Here is a 6061-nt window from a genome sequence, read left to right on the forward strand (position 1 = left end):
TCACTTTTTCTGAAACGGAAAAAAAAATCACCTTTTCTGAAACAGGGCAAAAATCACTTATTCTGAAACGGGGCAAAAACATAACTTTTTCTGAAACAGAACGAAAATATCACTTTTTCTGAAACGGGGCAAAAATTTCATTTTTTCTGAAACAGGGCAAAAATATCACTTTTTCTGAAACATGGAAAAAAACACTTTTTCTGAAACGGAGCAAAAATATCACTTGTTCTGAAACGGCGCGAAAGTATCACTTTTTCCGGAGCATGCGAAAGTATCACTTTTTCTGAAACGGGGCGAAAATATCACTTTTTCTGAAACGGCGTGAAAGTATCACTTTTTCTGAAACGGGGGAAGTATCACTTTTTCTGAAACGGGGCTAAAGTGTCACTTTTTCTGCAACGGAGCAAAATATCACTTTTTTCTGAAACATCGCGAAAATATCCCTTTTTCTGAAACGGGCGAAAGTATCACTTTTATTGAAACATGTAAAATTTTAGATTTTAAATTAAGGAATTATTTTTGGACATTATAAATTTGTTCGAGGATATATTAGTCATTTGAAGGTTTAATAGAGGTAGAGGATCAAAGATAGCACCTCATTGGTGCTATTTGATTTCCTCTATATAGATAGAGATTTGCCTCTATCTTTGTACAGGTAGTGGAAAAAACAAACACCAAATAAGACTTTCTTATGACAATAGAATATATATTTTCAATACGGAGACTACTATATGTAGAGGCTAGTTATCATTCCTGGATCACCATTAAAGAAGAAAAGGCGGAAGAATCATTCATTCGACCATGGCCAAGATCAGTATGTTCCTTTGCTTCTTCTTATTTGTCTTGATTGCCATGCCAATCTCTTCTTCCGGAAGCTGTAAGTCTAGCAATCTTTAAATTTTAATTACACATACAATTAACTAATTAATACAATTTCAATTAGCATATGTAATTATTAACTGATGTTGAATATGATTGTTGTTTATATCAATCAGGGATGATGCTCAAGAAGGATCCGGAAGTAGAAGAGAGATGCCCAAAAGTAGCTCCGTCATGCGCAGCCGTTTTGTGTGCAGCACGAACAGATCCATGCCCACTAGTTCTATGCGCAGAAGGGTTTGTTCTTTACCAGCCCTGTTGTGGTTGCGAAACATGCTGTCCTAAACAACCTAAACCTTATTATTAATGAACCTACTGATCGACTACTGTATTGCGTTGATGGTTCTTGATTTATCACCTATCTATCTATGATTGTATTTTCTCATTTTGATGTTTGGTTTGGCAATCGTAATGTATCAGTGTGATGAAATAAAATGTATGCGGTCATACATACGTACTTATGATTTTCCTTAACTAATTATGTTAATGAAACTATTCTGCTTTTGTTCTTAATTTCATTGTAGTTTCTCGTGGTTGATTTTTCTTTTCTTGATCGGCAAAGTTTGATCTACCGATTAAAAAGGAAAGGATATAAAAGGTTTGTTCCACCCTAAACAGGAAAAGGAAAAAAAAAAAAAAAGATGATGATAATGAGCTACCACCAAGCTTTTTAGAGAGGGTCAAAGTATCTTAAAGTCCTTTAAGAACCAAACACCGACCGAGAACGTCTAAAGTTGAACTTAGTTGATATAACTGCTGCATCAATTTTTTCCTTGCCTGTGAAAATCCGAAAGTTAAATTTATTTCCGATCACTCCAAAATATGTACGAACCTGCTCCCGCACCTTAGAAGAATGTGGCAAACTCCAAGCAAATAACAAAAAGTGTTGGATATTTTCAATATTGTTTGCCGCTATCCGGAGGCGTTGCCCTTCCCGGCTGTGTTCGATCCCTAACAGAGTCCGAGACAACGTGCTGTGGAATTTTTTTATGGTTTTATTTTGGAAAAACCTAGAAATTTCCATTCAAATTTGAACAGATGCGTCTCTTCCCATAAGCCACCATTGATGGTTTTTGGAAGCGTCTGTTTGTGATGAAAAGGCATTACTAACAGGCATGAATATCGCTATAAATAGTGAAGGCATTCTCCCATTCTCAATAAATCAATTCAACCTGTTTTTTCTCCATCTAAAGCATCATCAGAAATCTCTCTCGTGTGTTCTTGATTGGGTCAAGGGATGCAAACCTTGAATCCAATTTTCTCTGTTGTATGGCTTTCATTATATCCTTAAGACATTATTTCGCATACCTGTTATAATCGCCAATTGAAATTAGGAGTAGAAATAATCGTTTAAAAGAAATCTATTGGAGCCTTAAAAGTCACGAGTACAATAATTTCATTATATTCAAGTTACTACTGGGAGTTGAATATTTTTTTCTTATAGCCTGAAAGTAAATGAATTTACAGAAAATGGGCTATATAGCCAAAATTGGGTGTTTCCTGGGCCATATGGACAGTTAGGATTCGGCCTGGGTCAAATGTCCAAAGGAATCTTTAAATATTGAGTTTACGTTACGTCCCTTCGTATCACAGAAAACCTATTTCTTCTCTCGTCTTCTTCGTCACAGAAAAGAAATCTGAAACCAGCTCTCGTTCTCCATCGTTCTCATACCACCAATCAAATCTATCTCTGTTTCTCAATCCACAAAAAAGAACAACCAAAATTTCCCATAAAAAACTCATCTTTCGAGCTTCTTCTTCATCACCATCTACTGGGGATTCTGAAAATGAGTCTAATAATTTGTTTTGGTCTAGAATTTTTCGCTCAATTCTTCGTGGATCTGAACGATTCTTCTCAAGTTTTGGTAAATCAGTAAAAAAGAAACTGGGTTTGATTTAAATGAAGCTAATAGAAAAGTGATTTTGTTTGTTAGTGATGTGAAAAATAAGGGTGGAGCTGCAGTGAATGAATGGAGTTAGGGTTTGCTTCTTCGGGTAAATCAGATGAAGAAATTGTGAATTGATAAGGGTTTCTGAAGATAGAGAGGATGAAATTAAGATGGGTTTGATCAGTGAATCCGTGATCTGAGAGCTTCCACAATTAAATTGATTCGAGACTGTGTAGTTGATGGGTTTAATGGCCGATTGAGTTCAAGAAGATGAAGTTGCAGAAATTGATATGGGACTGAACTTAGTTACAGCAGTGGAAGATTGAGAAGCAGATGGGATAGAAGCAGGAGCAACAGATGCTGCTGTTGAATCTGAAACGAAATTGTAATGGTTTTGAGGTTGGATATGTGATGGCTTGCAGTGAGGTTATGAACTTGAAATTCAGGGTTTGACTCAACAGAGGAAACGGGGGTTTGAAGATGCTTCCGATTGAATGCAATGGTGGTGCTGAGCATTAAAAATTTTCTTCCATCAATTTCACTGGTAAGTTTCTTGATCCTATTGGTTTAACTTTTGTAAAATCCAGTTTAAAATTCATTGAATTTTGTTTGTATGTAATTAGTTTCACCTGGGTTAAGCTTGTGTAAAATCTGGATTGACCTGAAATTGCTTTTATCCATTTTATACTAGGATGAAACCAGTATCATCCTGTCTTGGATTGACCTGAAATTATTTTCATCCATGTTATACTAGGATGAAACCAGTATCATCCTGTTTTGGATTGACCTGAAATTGCTTTTATCCATTTTATACTAGGATGAAACCAGTATCATCCTGTTTTGGATTGACCTAAAATTATTTTCATCCATGTTATACTAGGATGAAACTGGTTTCATCTAGTTATAGTCTGTGATATAATTACGTTTTCGTCAAAATACTCAGGATGAAAACTAGTTTCATATAATTTATTCATTGATATACCATTTTCGTCAGAATACTCAACTAGAAACCAATTTCATCTAGTTGTAAACTTTCATATAGCTGTATTTTCGCCAAATGTACAGGATGAAACCAGTTTCATATAACTTACATATTGATATACCTTAATTTCGTAAGAATACTCAGGATGAAACCAATTTCATCTAGTTGTAAACTATAATATAATTGTTTTTTGTCAAAATATGCAGGATGAAAACTAATTTCATCTAGTTATAGACTATGATATAATTGTATTTTCATCGGAATATGCTGGATGAAATCAGTTTCATCTCGTTGTGAAGGTGCGGCTGCAGGATTGGACCGAGCTTGGTTGCAGTTGAAACTAAGACTAAGAAGATGTTGTTCTTGCTGATAAACAGATGAATTCGAGGTTGAGTTGTTGTTGCTGGAAGATTATGATGATGAATTAAGAACAGGTTTGGTTCAGATTCAATGAATATGGGTTTCTAAAATTTGTTGTCTTGATGTTGCTATTGAACTACAGGTCTGGATTGTTAAGAATCTGTATTGATGTGGCTGGCTCTTGAACATAGTGAAGACGGTGATGGAGTTGATGCAGGTTGGCTTGGGCTGTAAACTGGTGGTATTGAGGTTCAGGTGGGGTTTGAACTGAGTTTGTTGGTAGTGATGTCAAGAACAAGGAGTAGTAGTGGCTGCAGTTTTGTGAAGTTTCAGTGGTGGTTAAAATGGGTTTTGAGTCTGCAATGGAAATGTGATGTTGCAGGTGAACAAGAAATGTTCTACAGCTAATGGTCTGAACGGAGTTGTAATGGCTGATTATGAAGTTGAGGTTGTAAATGAATGTGCTATCGAATGCAGTGTCTAGAGCTGTGTGATATTTGGACAGAAATGGAGTAAATGTGATTCTCTGTGTTGATGGATGAAGATTGCGTATGAATTGCAGGCCAAGCATTGGATATGGAACATGAAAGATGAATGTTAGGAGATATTGCAGATATTTGAGCAGAGATTTACAAGAAGATGCAGGTGTTGTAGTAATTCGATTGCGGTAAATAAGGAGTTCGTTACTCGGACTTGAAAAGATTTTTAAAACAAAAATATATACACAATATTGTCACAAGATCAAGAGGAACCAGGACTCAGGATTCCAATGTGTTTCATATTCAAGTGGCTCAGAAAATAATCCTAGGCGATTATAGCTCAAAATAAAACAAGTATTAACTCTATCTTTGCCAAATTAAATTCCATAAAATATTACTTGTATATTATAAGCATGGCACATCAAGAATCCCTAGGACTAAGCATGTTCCATCAAACAAAATCACAAGTAATTAATTGAAATCATAAATCAATTAAAATCGGTGCAAAAAGTGAATTAAGAATTATTTAAATAACCACATGGCTGAAAAACAACTTCCTCCATCATCCCAGTATTGGGGTTTAGCTACTCATGATAATCATGTTCTCAAAATACATACTTGATGCTCAAAATATGATTAAAAGAGTGAAAAATATAATACAGTGAAACTACGACCCTCTTTAAGCGTCCATAAAAGAACGATACCTTAGTGCTGCTGTTGATAAGCGACGCTGGTATTCTGCTGTTGAAGAACGACACAGGTCCACTGCTGCTAGCACTGTTGAAGAACGACGGTCCTGGAGGGTCCGTTCTTCGTCTTCTTCTTCCTCCTCGAGCAGCAGCAGGAAGCTTTCCTGCAGCTTCCTGTTCTTCGTCTTCCAGCCTCTCTGCTGCGTCTCTGTGGTCTCTAAACTTCCCCAAACTTCTTGATAAAACTTTCTCTCACTTCCCACCAGCCTTTATATACCAATAGGGTCCAAATAACTCGATTAAATCCGAGTTTATCTCCCTTTTTTCTTCACGTGCAGTTGAGAGAGAAATCTCTTTTCTGTTGCTTTGTACGCGTCTTCTGGCAATTTCTTACGCTCCAAACTTCTCCTAATCCTTAAAAAAGACTAGATACACTTTACTTCAACGTAAAACTCTCCCAGAATCTCTAAAAATATATTTGAAAACTTCACAGAGAACACGTATTCTGTTTGGACTTTGATCGCTTCTCCCAGCCATTCCAGCCCAAGTTGATCGATAAAATCACTTGCATACGATCTGTTTATTCTTAACAGGCCTAGCCCAATTGATTTCAGGGATTTAATCTCCCTCAAAACTGCCCAGAAATCCAACAGAGAATTATCAGACGTGAACTTAGTTTTCCCGCCAAATTCCATTATTTGAACTTTGAATGTGGTGTCCCCTTAACCAGACCTGGTGTCCCTTTAGCAGCTGCTTGGAAATGGGTCACCCCTTAGTAATTAG

The 6061-nt window shown here is 36.3% G+C and overlaps 1 long non-coding RNA gene across 1 annotated transcript; it reads left to right on the forward strand.

Moving 5' to 3' along the window:
* The first annotated feature begins 713 nt into the window (after positions 1 to 713).
* Positions 714 to 1392, forward strand: LOC113278150. Its single transcript, XR_003325322.1, has 2 exons — positions 714 to 877; positions 996 to 1392. It is a non-coding gene; the product is annotated as an uncharacterized LOC113278150 (long non-coding RNA).
* Positions 1393 to 6061: the final 4669 nt, after the last annotated feature.

This window comes from Papaver somniferum, chromosome 5 (assembly GCF_003573695.1).
Source record: "Papaver somniferum cultivar HN1 chromosome 5, ASM357369v1, whole genome shotgun sequence".
Classification (NCBI taxonomy): Eukaryota; Viridiplantae; Streptophyta; class Magnoliopsida; order Ranunculales; family Papaveraceae; genus Papaver; species Papaver somniferum.